Source organism: Staurois parvus, unplaced genomic scaffold (genome assembly GCF_062004578.1).
Source record: "Staurois parvus isolate SC_StPar_1 unplaced genomic scaffold, SC_StPar_1.0 ptg000108l, whole genome shotgun sequence".
NCBI lineage: Eukaryota > Metazoa > Chordata > Amphibia > Anura > Ranidae > Staurois > Staurois parvus.
Window position 1 is genome coordinate 2,901,665 of NW_028317904.1, and position 19,335 is coordinate 2,920,999.

The window sequence follows — 19,335 nt, forward strand, 5'->3', positions numbered from 1 at the left end:
GGATTTAAATACCGCGCCCTGTGCTGTCATTGGTGCCAGGCGCGCACCAGCAGACCCTAGTGCGCATGCACGAGCTCCGCCGCCGCAGCTGACCAGGACCTAGCGCCCGCATCCCCGAGCGAGACGGCTCACTGTGCCTGCGCCAGGACCAGCACCGCGGCGATCCCTGACACATGTTTTACTGTTTTATCCCTTTAAAGGATATGTACACTATGTTCACATCATACACTATTATTCTATAACATCAGCATTGTAATAGCAATCTGAACAATAGTTATTATTGGCGATCAAATATAAGCTTACATGAAAAATTTCCTTTAATGTTGTGAGTGCTGCCTTTCTGCTGGCCATCACTTTCCACAATTTTTTGGATTGCCTGCATGCTTTGCCTCTTCTCCTCTGCAATTTATATTCAATTTATCAGGACTACATATCCCATGGTACCTTGCTACCTGTAAACACAATATTATACCCAAGTTGGTTTTAAAATATAAAAGGTGGGGTTGCATCGAGTAAATAGATATCAAACATGTCAAGCCTTAGAATTGTGTGCTCCTGTGAATTTTCAGAAAACTATGGCATTCAAAATTCATCATAAGTGATGCTTTAGAGCCACTTGGATCATTTTACTTGAAAGCTTTCTCCACCTCTAAAAATCACCTCCAAGCTCTTGGCTGTAGCAAATGTGAGGGGTGTAGATCAGTGAGCGCTCTTACTAGAAAGGACGCTCAGGTCCGTTTTTTAGGGGAGGGGAGGGGAGAATTCGCAAATAAAGCGATTCCATAGGGGAAAGATAAGAGGAAAGAGAGTCAATGGACGTAATGAAAAAGAGAAGAATGTAGCCGGAAAGGGCATTTTTAACTTAAGCAATAGTGAACTTACTCAGCAAGAGTTAAACCTTTTGGATAAAGGCCTTAAATATGCCCCCAACAAGAAGTTGAATAAGTTCCAAGCATATATGGATATCCATAAGTTTGCCAGACAATTATCATTAAAGAGATATTTTTTAAATAATCCTATTATGCATAATAATACTGATAACTCCATCCACTCTAATATGTGCAATGCCTCCACTTATAATCCACCACTGCAGACACATTCATACGCGGGCCTTTTTAAAGAAATTGTTCTAAAGGATCTGGATGGTATATCGGTCAAACACCCTCCCACTTCTCCTTCAGCTAAGGCGATTAAATCACTCCTTGAAAGAAAGGATCTGGTCATCAGAGACGCAGATAAGGGAGGTGGTGTGGTCATATTGAACAAATCTGATTACATGACAGAGGTATATAATATACTCAATGATGCTTCCACCTACTCTTTATTACCCAGAGACGCTCTTTTGATTTATAAGCGCTCTTTAAAAGCTATTATTAAGAATGGTTATGATAGCAGAATCATTAACAAAAAAGAGAGATTTTTTATGTCCCTCAGCACCTAGACTTCCAGTTTCATATATTTTACCCAAAGTGCATAAGGATCCAGTCAAAGCTCCAGGACAACCAATTGTAAGCGGGATAGGCTCCCTCTGCTAGAAGTTGGGGGAATATATTGATTATTTCTTACATCCCCTGGTATCACAAACACCAGCCTATTTACGTGACACAAAGATGTTTCTGTAGCTCCCACCACATTTCTGGTCACAGCCGATGTGGCGTCACTCTATAGTAATATTAACCATAAGGACGGTATACAAGCAGCCAAATTCTACCTCACCACTAGCACTTTATCTTCATCCCAGAAAAACTTTATATTGGACTTACTACAATTCGCTATGAGCAAAAACTATTTTTGGTTCGATAAGAAATACTATTTACAAAACAAAGGTGTAGCCCATGGGGGCAAAATTTGCCCCCAGTCTTGCCAACATTTTTATGGCACGCTGGGAGGAGGATTTGATCTATGCCAGGGACTGGCCAGAACTTGTCCTGTATAAGAGATACATAGACGATATTTTTCTTCTTTAGGTTGGTGAGGAACAGGCACTGATCAATTTCTTTGGGACACTCAATAATAACAACCTTAATATTAACCTCACATACGCATACAGCACTCAAGAGATCAATTTACTGGACCTGACTCTGATTAACCACAATGGTAGGATTGTTACTAAATCTTTTTTTTTAAAAAACCGATCGTAACAGCTACATACCGATATAATATCTAATATCCCTAAAGGACAGTTTTTGAGGATCAGGAGAAATTGCACTGATCTAGATACTTATCACTCACAAGCTCTGATCCTCAAACAAAGATTTCAGGAAAAAGGTTATAACGAAAATACCTTGAATACTACACTAAATTTGGTGGCAGGTATGAATAGGAACGATATGCTTAAGGATAATGAAAGACAGGGACAAACCAGAATTTGCCCATTTGTCACCACTTTTTCAACACAGTATAGGGCCATCAGTAAGATTATTAACAAAAACTGGGGGATCCTTAAGACAGACCCAATATTATCCCAAATTTTACCAGACAAACCAGAAATCATATTCCGGAAGGTAACTGCTCTTAAAAACCAAATAGCACCCAATGTGGTCAATCCACCTCAAAGTATCTCTCTATTTTCTAACTTGAAAGGTTACTATCCATGCAACAAGTGTGTCATTTGTCAGTGCAATAACATAATAATCGTTTACATCCCATAAAACTGATAGATCTTACAATATTGACAAATTTATTTCATGCAATAGTCGATATGTGGTCTACATGCTCAATTGTCCCTGTCAGAGGCAATATATGGGACGCACTACTTGGAGATTGAGGGACAAACTCTGTGAACACGTATATAACATCAAAAGGTGTTTTAAAGAACATTCATTATCAAAACATTATAAACGTTTCCACAATAAAGATCCCTCTACACTTAAATTTGTAGGTATTGATATTGTGACACCTCATTGGAGGGGCACACACAAAAGAAGGGCTATGAATTAGGTACTTTATACCCCAATGGACATAACGTAGAGGTTGATGTTAATTGTTTTTTTTTGTATTAACAATTTTTATTGGTTTTCAAGTAAATCAAGTGTTAGAGAAAACAAAGGGAAAATAAAACAAGCAAAACATAGAAGTACATCGATGGCTAAGATTACATTTGGTCAGGACCAGTGGAGTCATATAGTAACAATGCAAAAAAAAAAAAAAAAAATGATGGTCTTACAATTTGGGCTGGCATAGAGGAAGAGAAGGTATCCCACGGGAGCCAAATCATCTCAAATACAGCAAACGAACCACTATGTGAAGCAGTCAAACACTCCATCTGTCTTACATCGGTAATAAGTTTATACAAAGTTTGCAATGAAGGTGGGTTAGAGGATAACCAACACATAGGAATACTTCTCCTGGCCGCTGTTAGCACATGTGCAGCAAGTTTTCTGGCCAGTTTAGATAGACCCGGGAATGGCAAGCCCAGCAAAAAATGCAGTGGGTCAAATGGGAGAGAAACTTGCAACAATGATTGCAACAAGGAGCGGACCTCTTCCCAAAAAGGAGCAATGGAGCTGCAGGTCCAAAAAATATGATAAAGAGAGCCAGAAGCGCTACTACAGCGCCAGCAGGCAGGAGAAGCACTCGGATTATAAACATGAAGAACTTCCGGGGTTTTGTACCACAACATCATAATCTTGTATATGTTTTCCTTAAAAACCACACAGAGGATTTAGATGCACTATCCCATATTTTCTTCCACGTTAATAAGTCAATATCACGTTGTATAAATTGAGACCACCTACGCATATAAAGGTGAGCGTCATTGGACAAAGGGGGGGCCTCCATAAGAATTTTATAGGTGCTAGAGACAATACCCCTTTGATGGGGACCTTCCATACATAGACGTTCGAAGGGGGTAGGTTTCCCCAAGCTCAATGAGGGTGATAGAGTAGAGAAAAAGTGGCGTATTTGAAGGTATACATATAGATGATGAGGGGGTAGAGAGGCTTTCCTCTGGAGATCCGAGAATGAATGTAACTTACGAGTCACCGGGTGTACCAGGTGACGTAGTTGAAAAAGGTTAGATACTACCCAAAGAGACATCCGGGACATGGCCATATTGTCTGGAAGATTAGGGTTATGAAGGATATTTGTCAGTGGGGAGCATTGAGAAGCCAATGTGAATTTAGCCTTACATTTCTGCCAAACAGTCAATGAAAAAAGCATGGGGCCTAGGAGTGAGTGGCGAAAAGAATGGACATCCACCGCCGAGGTCGACCAGAGAAGGGAACACAGATGAACTGGGGACAATTGTAAAGACTCGATCTCAGTCCATGTATTGGGAGGGTAGTGAATGGACCATGACAGAAGAAAGCGAAGGTGGGTTGCAAAATAGTAAGTTATTATATCTGGTGCTCCCAAGCCTCCCCTAGAACGTGGGGAAAGCAGAACAGAACGAGCAATCCTGTGCCGCCTGTTGTGCCAAATAAAATGTAAGAAAGATTTCTGAAGGGAGTGAAGCTTGGACATAGGAACGGGTACGGGGAGGGTTGCAAACAGATATAAAAGTTTGGGTAGTACGGTCATTTTTAAGACATTAATACGACCGAGGAAAGAGATAGGCAAGGCATCCCAGTGTTTCAGGGAGCGAGAAATTGCTATAAACAGTGGGGGGAAATTGGCCTCGTATATGGATTGGTAAGAGGAAGTAAGGTTGGTGCCTAAATATTTTAAAGAGTGGGTGCACCACCGGTAGGGAAAGGCTGCCTGAAGGGAGGAAAGAACAACAGGAGAAACATGTATTGGAAGTGCCTCAGTTTTGGACGTGTTGACCTTATAACCTGATAAAGCCCCAAATTGTTTCAAAATTTTGTGCAAAATCGGTAAAGAGGTGTGGGGACTCGTAAGTGTGAGGAGGATGTCATCTGCAAATAATGATAATTTGTACTCATGAGAATGGGATTGTATCCCCCGGATATCCGGATTCGACCTGATGGCAACAGCCAATGGCTCCAGACAGAGAATGAACAGCAGGGGAGAGAGTGGACATCCCTGACGAGTGCCATTTGACATCTGAAAGGGGGGTGAGAGAAAAGAAGCTAATCTGACCTGTGAGAAAGGGGATGAATAAAGGGCCTTCAAAGCTGCAACAAATGAACCCCTGAAACCAAATCGCTCCAAAACCATGAACATGTAAGGCCAGCTTAAACGGTCAAAGGCTTTTTGGGCATCCAAGCTCAATAACACAGTAGGGGTAGAGGAACGGTTGACCAGATCAACCAGATCAATAGATCTCCTGGTGTTATCCGCAGCCTGTCTGGCAGGTACAAAGCCCACCTGATCTCTGTGAATGAGCTTGGAAATAATACCGGATAGTCGATTGGCCAAGATTTTAGTAAAAATCTTATAATCGGAATTAAGTAGGGCAATAGGGCGATAGTTATCTACGATAGAGTGATCCTTATCAGGCTTAGGAATAACCGAGATATATGCACGGGAGAAGTCAGTCTGGGGTATGATTCCCTTAAATAGATCTCGGTAAAGGGATAGGAGATGAGGGGCCAGAGTACCAATAAAAGATTTATAGTAGGAGTAGGGCAGTCCGTCCGGTCCCGGGGCTTTACGAGAAGGGAGGTGTTTAATTGTATCCAATAATTCCTCTAGTGTAATATCCGCATTAAGAGCGTCAATGTCTGAGGACAATACTCTCGGAAGTAGCAAGGGGTCAAAAAAATTATCAAACGATGGTTGTGTGAGAGAAGGGTGAAGGTCCGGGGTTAAACAGTTATACAATTTCCCATAGAATGAGCCAAAAAGGGTTGCCATAGCCCGAGGATCATAAGTAGGGCATCCATCAGGCTGTATTAGAAGGTCGGGCATCGTGGAGGGGGACTGGGCTTTGAGACGGTTGACTAACATACGGTGTGGCTTGTTAAAAAATTCATAAAATTTCTGTCTAACCCAAAGGAGAGATTGTGCAGTCTTACTGGAGTCAAGGGCTTTAATTCGGTCACGTAGAAATGTTACCTCCTGAAGCCCTGAAATAGATGGCTTATTCAGTAACTGACGTTCCGCCAACAAGAGCTGTTGTATGAGAGAGGCCCTAGCACTCGCCGAGGACTTTTTTAAACGGGAACCCATGGAGATACAGAGTCCACGGAAAACCGACTTGTGGGCCTCCCACAGAGATGAGGAAGAAGTTACGGAACCGACATTAAAAGTAAAGTATGTATCGAGTCCCCGTGACAATTCATCCCTAAGATGGTCTGTGGAAAGAAATGTCTCATTAAGGCGCCAGTGACACGGTTTGGGCATAGCAGGGGGAAAAAAAAGATTTAAGGTCAAAGAGGCATGATCAGACCAAGTGATGGGATTGATTTCAGAGGAAACCAGAAGTGGGAGCAAAGAGGCAGAGATGAAAAAATGATCTAGGCGGGAATAACTACGGTGAGGGTTGGAGTAAAATGTAAATTGTTTATGAAGGGGGTGTTTAATCCGCCAAGCGTCAAAGAGACGATGCTCCCTAATCAATTTACGGAAAGATTTGGAAGAGGAGCATTGCCGCTTCGAGGGGGTGGACTCAAAAAGCACTTTCCTGTCTTTATGGGGGGAAACAATCAGATTAAAATCTCCCCCTACAATCACCTGCGAGGTAGTAATAGAGTCTAGATTAGCGAGCGTTTGGGATAGGAATTGCAGTTGACCTGTATTGGGAGCATATAAATTCAACAGAACAAGGGGAGTCTCGCCATGCATACACTCTAAAATAATAAAACGACCCTGATGGTCAACCTTGGAGGAAACAACCCGAAGGGAGCAGTGTGACCCAATAAGGATTGCCACCCCGGCCTTCCCAGAAGGATTAAAGGCCGAGTAGGCTTGGGGAAAAAATCTCGAGGCAAAACGAAAAGAGCCAGTTGATTTAAAATGGGTTTCTTGGACAAAAATAATGTCTGCTCCAGAGGATCGGAATTCCCTCAAAGCCATCCACCGTTTTTGAATGGAGTTGAGGCCCTTGACGTTATATGACAGAAACCTCAACGCCATTATGAAACAACGACAACTGACCTACATGTAATAGCATGAAAAATGAATGGAATACCATCAATGTAATATAGTGAAAAACAAAAAACATAAAACAGTTGAATAACACAGTACAGTGCAAAGTAATAGTATAAAAAACAAAAAACAGAGAACTAACACTAATAAGTATCCGCAAGGATATAAACTCGGGGATAACAATGGGACCCAAGTCGTCTAGGCCTATGGCTAGACAAAGTCGGGGGCAACACGACAACCAGGACATTGGAAAGATCGTCAAGCCCAGCCAGAAAAAAAAAAAAAAATCAACCCTGAAAAACACCCGACAATTTGGCCGGACAGATAAGGTAAACCTGTGGGAAAATTATGTAAAGACAAAAAGAACCAAAAACCCAGGAAGGAAGGTTCATCACCGGATTCAGAAGGGCGCCCCAGAGAATCGTCAAGCAGGTGGATCAGTTGACCGAGGAAGACGCGGACGTTGTGGGGTACGAGAAAGTCTCTTCCGACCTCTGCGAACTGGGGTCCAGATCTTGTTGGGGGTAGCGGATGGACGAGACGGAGTTGGTGGCAGTGGGGATACATCTTCAGACAGAGGTGGAAGTCCCAGGCGTTTTAAGAAGGAGTCCGCCTCATGAAGATCACGGAGCACAACTTGGGTATTGTCCCTAGTTACGATCAGCCGAAAGGGAAACCCCCAGCGGTAAGGGACACGGTGTTGTTGAAGATGTGTGGTGATCGGTTTCAGATCTCGTCGCTTAGCCAGTGTAATTGGGGACAGGTCGCAGAAGAGTTGGAGTCTGTCCCCCTGAAATTCCAGAGACGATTTATGGCGAACAGCAGAAAGTAGAGCTTCTTTGCTTTGAAAAAAATGAAAGCGAACAATAACGTCGCGAGATCTGGTGCCTTCAGCAGGTTTTGGGCCCAAGGAGCGGTGAGCCCTATCCATACGCCAATCTGCCTCTGGAACCAAGGGTGCAGTCGCGGTAAAAAAGGACAGAAGATGACGGTGCAACTGTGCGTCTGCAATAGACTCGGACATACCGCGGATACGGATATTTTGGCGCCGTTCCCTGTTTTCCAGATCCTCTTGCTGGAGCTGCATTTGGGACATGGAATGCTTCAGAGAAGCGTTATCCTCTTCCAGCACGTGGACGTATTGAACCAGATCATCAAACTCATTTTCCAGTCTGTCCGTGCGGTCTCCAATCTGGGCAATTTCCCCTCTAAGCTCCAAGGCCAGCTTTCCAATTTCAGCGGATATGGACGCGGTAATGTTGCGCAAAAAATTTTGTAGCTTGTCATCCAACGCTGACAATGTGAGGGAAGGTGACTGGGTGGCCTGTTGAGGTGCCAGGGTGGAAAGAGGATGCTTCTCTGAGGCAGAGTGCTCCGCAACCCTTGCAGTAGCATGCTGGGGCTCATAGTCCTCCAGCAGGGAGTGTGTCAGGGCAGAGGCTGGAGTGTCTGTGAGTGCAGTACCGTCTGCGACCACCGGGGGGCCGCGATCTCTCCCTGGGCTCTCAGTCATACCTGAGGCTGGGGATTGTGGCCTGGAGAGGAACCTCCGGAGCGGCGAGGGCCGCGGGTCACGTGGTTGCGGGGAGGGGGGCCTCCAGCGCCCTATCTTCCCCATCAAGCCTTCGCTCAGGTGTCGGGCCGGGTGCAGAGTACGGGTGACTCACCCGCAGCGGAAGAGGAGCGGAGGCAAGTGTCGGGTGAGTCTTCACTGGCCGGGATGAGCGGAGCTCACTTAAAGTGCGGCCGCCATCGTCCCTGGCCGCGCATGCCAGAAGAGATGTTAATTGTTTTATTGATAATAGTTAGATATAGTGATTTTACAACATTTATTTTTATTCCCATTATGTTTATATATACTTTTATTATGTCCTATGTATCATTATTATTTTATATTTTTATTACTTAGTGGGTATGTCATTCAGTTTTATTTTCTTTTATATGATTTTCATGCCTATCTGATTCTATGTTTTTAGCATATTCAGATATTGGTTTACTTTTTATATTTGTTTATTTTGACCTTTTCTTTTAATGACTTTTCATTTTACAATTTCTACTCTGTTATTTGCCCCCCCCCCTTTTTAATAATTTCAGGGGATGGCATTGTTGGATTTATATTGTTTATTATTGGAAGGTTGCTTTTAGTGTTTTGCCATGGATTTATTTATGACTTTTTATATAGCAGATACCTTAATTTTTCGTGCCTAAATTGATTGCTTAGGCTATACTCTGTTTTTAATTTGATACTTCTAATCCTTATCACCGGTTTTATGTATACCAGATATATCCATATAATATGAGTATGATCCACAGGTCACGCTATTTTAATATAAATATGCAGGGTTCACATATGATCCGCAGGTCACGCTATTTTAATACAAATATGCGGGGTTCACATATGCTGCTTTATCCAATTTCCATCTTGTTAAACCTGCGTGACTAATAGCCTGATGTTCCACCTGTTTTTTGGCTGATCCTAATTGATTTCAGCTCCTTGAGATGATTAAGCTGCTAGTCCCGAAATATCCATGGCAAAATGGCGCCCGCAAATCCATGGCAAAATGCGCCATCTACCATATAAATACAGATGGGGCACGTCATGGTGACATTGGCATCCCCCCTGAAGACGTGCGTGGCATAAAATGCGCAAGGAGGAGCCAATTACACTGTGACGTCACACCGCCAGAGCCTCGTGAAGGTCTGGTGGACATCTTTAATCTTGTATGGTTAGTCCTGTGTTTTTAACATACCGATGCATCGTTTTTAAACCTAATTTCTGGAATTGTTATCTTGGAATAAATACCTTTATTTTTTTTTTATTTAAATATTTTTTTTTTTTTCAAATATAGTACATATTTCATCATTATTCTCATAGAAAAACCATTTCCAGATCATAAATTACATTTCATACTAACTTTATTCCCATTACCGCCCCCCCCCATCTTTTCCCTCCTCCCCAAATAAGACCTCCCTCCCCCCATATAAACCCACTCACTCTGCATTGTTCTATTACCTCTTTTCCCAACTAGAATATAGAATATATAAGTACTTCCATCTCTCTCACACTGCTACTTCATATAATTCCCCATAAATTCTTCCCATTTTCTCCACTTCTTAGAGAATAACCCCATCTTGTCTTCTTGCATATAATACAATTTCTCCATCCTACATATCTGATTCGTTCTCTCCACCCAATCCACTATCTTCGGCACCTCTGATCTATGCCAGAACTTAGGTATTAGACCCTTCGCCGCATTCAAATAGCACCATATACCCGAGTCCTTGTATTTATTTACTGATAGCTCTGTACTATGTAGTAGACACACTTCTGGGTCCAGTCCTATCTTTATCCCAGAGATATTCTCAATTAGTTGAACCATTATCTCCCAAAAACCTTGGATCTTCGGGCACTCCCACCATATATGATATAGAGTGCCTAACTTTCCACATCCCCTCCAGCACTCTTGTGTATTTTACCCACATATCTTATACTCAACCTTCGGTGTAATGTGCCATCTCACTAAACACTTATAGTTTACCTCCACCTCTCTCATACTTATATTCTCGTGTATTAATCTATATATTTTCCTTTGTTTATCCTCATCTATCTCTATTCCCAAATCTCTTTCCCATTTTACTATATACATTGGTTTTGTGTATGTGTCTAACTCAGTGAGGATCTTATAAACTTTAGCCGTGGCCCGCCTCCCATCACCTCGTGTTTCCAACAACCTCTCAAACAAATTCCAATCCTTTCTCAATCTCAACAGTTTTGGAAGGTTTCTGTCAAAATGTTTTAATTGGTGATATCTCCACTCATCTATTTTAATGAAGAGTTCTCTTTCTTTTTTTAAATCCTTAAGTGTTCTCAATTCCTGTCCTTCCATGATATCTCTCAAGGAATAAATACCTTTAATACCTTACTACACTATGGACACTCTTTGTATGGCTCCCCTGTGGAGTGATTGATTTTCAGAGCCCATCAAAGTTTAAGATCCATCCCAGTATCCAGAGAGGGGAGTCTCTGTAAACTCAGGCTGCAACACCCATCCATCCCTTAAAGGGGACCTCTGGCTGTTTGGATTGTCGCAGTGCCCTGGAGTATTTGCTGTGTTGCTCGCCACTCAAAGGGAGGATAATCCATCACCTGGCTTACCTTTCCTTAAGAGGACCACTGGTTGTTTATTTATATGCACATTCCCATTGCGCATCTGGTGAGTGCATAATTTTACTACACCTACAAACACAAGCACTGAAGTATCGTTGGAATTGGCACCTTAGAGCACAGATTGTCACCTTATGAACTTTCATTATATACTCATTGTCACTTTATGAACTTGTATCACTCATTTTATTTAATTTTTTATTGGGTCATTTATACAGATATTTTTAGGATCATTTTAGTGCTGCACTTTTGATTTATGTAGAAAATGTGAGCTTGCTTTAACCCTTGAATATCAGGACGTTTATATGAGTACTTTAGTAGAGAAAGGGTTAAAAATCAAATCAATTTAAAATGCATTAATATATGTTGTCTTCCTATCACACAACACACTGTAGAGAGGAAATCTTTCTCCATAACCATAGTGGACTCTGCTATTGGGGCCACTTTGACTTCATGGCAGGTAGTATCTCTCTCAGCCTCTACAAGGGCTGCCTGAATGCCAGCACTCTTCTTTAGGAAAGTCTCACCACACATCCCTGGCTGATTTCTGGTTTCACTTTCTTTGTTTGGAAGTGTTGGGACTACAAATGGTGACGTCTCTTTCCACAGACCTGCTTTGGGGCCCCAATGTCCAGGCGATGCAGCAGCAATAAGCACAAAAATGTGGCCTGACACTCTCTGAAGACTTGACTTTTCCACCATTACTTGGGGTGACTGCAGACGCTTTAGAAACACAAACATGTCAGGTAAACAGAGACCTTTGCCTAGCCAGTCTGAACTTACAGACAAGCACTCTGACAAAGCACTGTCAGAAAGTCACAGCTCCCATCACACTCCAACAATAACAAAGACCAAGTGTTTTGTATTCACATCATTGTGTTGAGTAGGGAGCCATCTATTGGGCATTCTCTGCAATAGCAATCTATTTCAACCCTTAAACAGGAAGTTTCTCTCACACATCAGTCCAGTTCCAGTTTAGCTTCCAGGAGAACACCAGTGAAGGCTTCCTTCCTCTCTTTGATTACACATATTCCTATAAGTTCTTTCATTGTGTTCATCAAAGTCACATACATAGCTAGATCACATTTAGGCACTTATCTCACAACAATATAATGAGATTATTATTATATTATTATTATACAGTATTTATAAAGCGCCAATAGTTTGCTCAGCGCTGTACATTACAAAGGAGGACAGAACATGTGACAGAACAATAACAATACAATGCAAAACATGAGGGGATCGAGGGCCTTGCTCTTTCGAGCTTACAATCTAGGAGATTAACAGCTTCCCGTCCAACCTATAGCATAAATACTGCTACAGGGCAGCATGGGTGCGCAAAATCATGTATATATGTGTTTTTTGCAGTTCCAGTTAGGGGGCGCACGAGCCGCGTGCGCTCTACCTATGCCGCCATTTTCTGCCTCTGCTGTCAATTACCGGGTCCCGTCCAGTGATTACTTGCCAACACCAAGTGTTCGCTGAGTATTACCGACAGGGGAGAGAACTGTATGTAAACAACACAGTTCTTTTCCCTGTCAGCTCCTGCACACTACTTTGTATGGCTCTGCATAGCAGAGCCATACAAAGCAGTGTGCTTACAGTTGAAAACATGCACACAGCATACCTTGAAACAGCACGCAGCACACAGTTAACCCTTTGATCGCCAAACACGTTAACCCCTTCCTGCCCAGTGCCATTAGTACAGTGCCATTGCTTTTTATTAGCATTGGTCACTGTATTAATGTCACTGGGGATGTCAGTGACACCAAGTCAGTTACCCCCAGTGTCAGAATGCCTCCCGCAGTCCCGCTATAAGTTGCTGATCACTTTTACTAGTAAAAAAAAAAAAAATTTTAGCAAAGACTAAAATGTATTCTGTAGCAGAATACATTTTGTCCTAAATTTATGATGAAATTAGATTTTACAATTTTTTTATTTGACATAATAGCAAAAAGTAAAAAATGTTCGTTTTTTTTTTCAAAATTGTCGTTCGTTTTTTGTTTATAAGGCAAAAAAATAAAAATGCACAGGTGATCAAATACTACCAAAATAAAGCTCTATTTGTGGGAAAAAGGACATACATTTCATTTGGGTGTGGTGTTGCATTACCGCGCAATTGTCAGTTAAAGTAATGCAGTGCTGTAATGCAAAAAATGGCCTGGTCAGGAAGGGGGGGGGAATTCCTCCAAAGTGGTTAAAGCAGTAGTAAACACTGCTTGGTGACTTGTACCTACAGGTAAACTTATAAAACAAAGTGTATCTGTAGGTACAAGGAATATCACCTAAATTTGCAGCATTTTGGAAATTTTCACTATTTCTGCAGTCGGTGGCATCACTGGCACATGCACACTGCACTCTGAAGGGACACCATACTCAGTATGCCATCCCTTCAGAGCACTGTACCCCAACCTTGGCTCCTGTGGGAATGCCCTTGAGTGACCTCGTTGCAGCTTGGCCATCCATACAGCCAGAGCCCACAAACCCAGAAGGAAGACTGTGTGAAGATTGAAGCCCTGTCAGCACGCCACTGGAGGGCTTTGTTTTAAGGTACCGTATATACTCGAGTATAAGCCGAGTTTTTCAGCACATTTTTTGTGCTGAAAAACGGCCCCCTCGGCTTATACTCGAGTCAACGTCTGCCAGGGGGGGCACGAGGCTCCGTCAAGGGGGGCGCGTACAGGGGTGGGCAGAGGGCTGCTGTCTCTTACCTGGCTCCCACGATGATCCATCCAGGAATCGCTGCTCCTTCCGTCACTCCGGCCACTCCCTCACTCCTGCCGCTCGGCTCCGCCTCCTCACCGGTGATTGACCGCCAGAACTGTAGCTCAGGAAAGGTACACAGGCGGCCAATCACGGGCGAGGAGGCGGAGCCGAGCGGACCCGCGAAAATCGAGTGAGGGAAAAGCCGGTAAGTGTGCAGTGCAGAGGTGCTGCTGCAACCACATATGCTGGCTGCAGCAGCACCATACTGCAACAGGGGTCAGCAAGTGTCATTGGTGTCAGTGGGAGGAATAGTGCCGCATCATTGGTGTCACTGATACTAATGATGGGGCATTATTCCTCCCACTGACACCAACGATGGGGCACTATTCCTCCCACTGACACCAACGATGGGGCACTATTCCTCCCACTGATACTAATGATGGGGCATTATTCCTCCCACTGACACCAACGATGGGGCACTATTCCTCCCAGTGATACCAATGATGGGGCACTATTCCTCCCACTGACACCAATGATGGGGCACTATTCCTCCCACTGACAACAATGATGGGGCACTATTCCTCCCACTGATACCAATGATGGGGCACTATTCCTCCCACTGACACCAATGATGGGGCACTATTCCTCCCACTGACACCACCAATGATGGGGCACTATTCCTCCCACTGATACTAATGATGGGGCACTATTCCTCCCACTTTATTTTTTACATTGACTAGTAGGTGCCTCATTTCCCACCCTCGGCTTATACTCGAGTCAATAGTTTTTCCCAGTTTTTTGTGGTAAAATTAGGTACCTCGGTTTATATTCGGGTCGGCTTATACTCGAGTATATACGGTAAGTCTTTTTAATAATGTGCTAATATGTGATGCATACTACCTCATCATGCCCTTAAGTTTTTCAGTGTGTAGCAGCCCCCTGAAACACTTACCTGAGCCCCATCCTGATCCAGTGAAGTCCACAAGAGCCTCTGTTCTCTGGGGATTCTCACTCCTAATTGGCTGAGGCAATTAATCACAGCCATTGAGCCAATCAGGAGAGGGAGGGGACAAGGCAGAGCCATGGCTCTGTGTGTGAATGGAGACACAGAGCCATGACTCAGGAACGTGCCTGCTCGGGTGCCCCCATAGCAAGCTGCATGCTATGGGGGCACCCGACAGGAGGAAGGGGCCATGAGCACTGGCAGGGGACCCGAGAAGAGGAGAATCTGAGCTGCTCTGTGCAAAACCGCTGCACAGAGCAGGCAAGTATAGACATGTTTGTTATTAAAAAAAAAACAAACAAAACAAGACTTTAGTATCATTTTAACTTTCAGGTGAAAGATTTCCTTTTTTTGGCAGACTTTACTACTGCTTGAATGCAAAGCTGCAACTGTACTTTTATTGCAGTTTTACATTTCACATGGTATACATTATACTTATATATTCTTGTATTTTGCACTTTTTTATATGGGGTTCTCTAAAAGTAGCTGTCACAGGAGAGTTATACTTTTACCACATATTACAAACATCACTATAATAGAACATTGTATGTTTCTTTCCTTTCCAGTGAAACAATAGAGTATATCTGTTCTGTTTAGAAACAGATTGTGTAGGAGGAGAAAGTTTGGAAGTGAAAGAGAGAAAGGGAGCAGAAGACAGAAGACCTAGCATGATGTCCCCATCCTTGCATTGTCCCAGTAAATAGAAGGCAGCCTGCTTGGAGATCAGCTTTGCCTCCCACATCTCCCAGTCATTATTTCAGGCCATTGAACTTGGCATGTAACCTAGTGTGGAACAGCAGACTGGGGAATAATGAGGCGGACGGGCTCATGTGGTACTCTGAACACACTTTTGTTCTCAATTCTTCCAGGTCTTGCCTGTGTGTGGATGAGCCTTTTACGCACGCACCCGCCACCACAAGGTAGCGTGTCGCAAAACAGTTTGTGCAGCTGCTGGAGTGTGAAAACTAACTAAACTTGGAGGGTGTCAGCATATGTCTGGGGAGAAGGAAATGCAGAATCACAGCCATCAAGTTCTGCAAGTAGATGTGTAAAAGAAAAATACAAACAAACCACTAAATTACTGACACTTCACAAGTCTGTGATTAAAAAGCATATATTTTTAAAATTTATTTTCAGTGATTTTTGGTTCATTTTGTATCCTTTTTTGAACCTTTTCTTTTTCCAGGTGGACAATTATTTATTTTATGTAACAGCATTGCATACGTACAATCCTACACTTTTTGCATTGTGGGCAAAGTAACAGTTTTACTTTATTTACTTCATCGGGCATATGATTGAGAAATACCTGGTACTTCCAGGTATAGGGGAATATGACACACTTACCCCTGGCTTAGTGTTATGGAGGCCGATTTCTAGGATCAAGCACTGTCTTGTGTAAGGGGTGTGTATAGTCAATGTAAAGCATATCTACATTTTTAGAAAATGTAACGTATTACAGTCTAAAAAAATCTATGGTCACAGGCACACAATTTCATTATCCATTTCAATACCTGGGCACTCTTACCCATTTTCTGCCAATGCTAATTTTCAGCTTTCAGTGCTGTTGCACTTTGAATGACAATTGTGCTGTCATGCAACACTATCATTAAATTTTTATCATTTTTCTTGAGACATACAGAGCTTTCTTTTGGTGGTATTTATTGATCACTTTTTTTTTTATTTTTTACTAAATAAATAAAAAAACACCAACAATTTTGAAAAAAAATCTTTATTTCTGTTATAAAATCTTGCAAATAAGTAATTTTTCTTCTTCACTGATGTGCACTGATGAGGCTGCACTGATGGACACTGATAGACTGCACTGATGGACACTATTAAGCTGCAATGATGGGCACTGCTGGGGCTACAATGATATTAAATGGTTATTTAACATTAGCATTGTAAAAGAAATAAAAACAAAAGTTATATTTGACATTCCATTATACGTTTACATGATAAATCCCCTTTCATTTTGTAAGTGCTGCCTGTTTTCTGGCCTTCTCTTTCCACCACTACTTGGATTCCCTGTAAGCTTTGCAGCTTCTCTTCTGCTGTTAACTCTCAATTTCTAAGGACTATATATCCCATGGTACCTTGCTGCCTGCAAGCAGTAATTCCTATACTGACTCCACTTTCTGAAACTCCTCCTCTCAGCACCTTTATAGTTCAGAAGGCATGCTCTGTGAATTTTGTGACACAGCAGTGCCTAATCACAGGGCATAGTGAATAGTGTCACAAAAATCAAGGAAGTAAATGTGTAGAGATCTTCACAAAAGTAAGTTTACAAACTTCAAAATTGTTCACAATTATAAGAATAGGTTAGAAATAATTGAAATACGTTGTAGAAATAGCTTGGTTTAAATTTGTTTTTTTCCTTTATATTCACCTGGTAATCCTGCAAATACCAGAATTCTTTTCTTCTGGGTGGCTACACTCACTCCTTCGTTGTATTTGAAGGAAGCCATGGTTGCCACTGAGACTGAACTTCAAACATGTCTGCCTTTGTTCATCTCTATTACATTTGGGCTAATAAGATTATTAAAATATAATCTAGCATATACAGTTACTTACACAAACATTTTTGTAATTTAATGTTATGTTAAAGTAAAAATGACTTTTCAATCTGCAGTCTCTGTAAATTTCTGTAAAATTCAATCCAATATGGCAACCTGGAGACCATATTGTTGATGTACAGAATGTCCCCAGAAATGTTTTCTGATTGTGTGATTTGCTCAATAATTTTCCCAGAATATGCAAGTAACATTATAGCTGTGATGGATTTGGTAAAATGCCTATTTCGTTTCCTATTGAATATATATATATATATACGCTATTTCTATAAGTTTTATAAATATTTACTTTTATACTTTAATACATATGTTGTGTGAATATTTTCTGCCTGCTGGGCTTTGTGGTACTTTAAGAAATCCTTGCTTAAGAAATATTTGCTCACAGGAACAGACCCCCTCCCATCGTGTGATTTGGAAGACAAAAGAATGTTTTTCTCTTTTTAAGATAAGACTGAAGAAGATCACACCTATACCATGACGGAGATTGTTTTCGTGTAAAGTGACCAATCAAAGACTAATATAATGCTTATGCTGTTATCACGTGATGTTCGCATCATTTTTCATATATAAGCTCACGGTTTCATTTCAATAAATTAGAGAGAAGTTTTCACAGACCAAAGGTGTCAGTGTGAGTTTCTTTATGTGCGCACATTCCACAAGCTGGCCAGCGTCATAAATTTTGGACAGGAACAGATAAGCACTGGATGATTAAGTCCAAGACTAAAACAATTTGGTGCCAAGAAACCCGGGAACTGAATAATGAACCTGCAGCCAGCCGCCATGAAAAGGCGTTCGGTGTCAGTCAAACTGGACAGGCCGGAGAGCTTGATCACCTCTCGGAGCATGGTAAGATATATTTTGCTATCTTACCATTGCTTATCCTGTCTTTGTTGTTGATTCATACCTGTGCCTAGTACGGCTGCTAAAGGTCAATAAAGGCAGGTAACCTTGTATGCCTGGAGTTTATTTAAATATACCTGCATGTGCTTATCTGTTACCTGGGTCTCTGTTGTGTGTTTTTATGTATCAGTCTTGAGGTGGAAGAGGAGTGGACCTACTGAGGGTTTTGACACATAATTTCTCTGGGTGTGTGGTAACCTTGTGTGTTGACCACAACAGAGGAGGTGTCGGATATGCATCATGGTAGTGTGACAGCGGGTGCCGTAACTGTTTGTGTGGGTTACGATGAGTTACTCAGTGGTCTGTACTCAGAGCCCACCAAGATAGACTGCTATGTTATGTCCTAAATGTGTGTCTGTAAGCTAATGTTTGCCATTCATAACAGAAGGTTGGGGTTTGTTAAGGGTTAAGGAAAGTCTGGACAGCAGCCTGTGAAGTGTCTTAGATTCCTGTTAGGAAGGACAGAGAAGGGGGGAGGAGATGGGTCAGACGCTGATAAGACCCCTAGAAAGGAATGTTAGCATGTGACCTGGTTGCAGAGAGAGAAAAGGAAAAGTATGTGGAATTAAAGATAAGGAGGTATGGCGAAAAAAAAAAAAAAAAAAGAGAAGAAAGATGTCTTAGTTGACAAACATGTGCTTGAGGACAGCAAGAAGTTTGGTATAATGTAGCCGAAGTTATCCACAAAGAGTAGTGGACAGAACAGGTATTGCTACAGGGGAAAAAAAATAAAAAATAAACTGTTTATGTGTACCATTAATGTGTTAAAATATTGAAAAGGATTACTGGCATGTCATATTGTGAAGGAAGTGAAGCAGTTAAAGTTATAGTAAGTAGCGAAAGTTTGTAAGCTGAAGGTCAGGACTGGCATAAATCATTGTAGGAACAGAGAGGAATGTTATGTGATAAAGGTTTGCTGAACGTGACAGAAGTTTTGTACAGAACTGGAAAAGTGTTGTATAAAGAAGGATAGTTGGAAGAAATTCAAGAAAATGGCA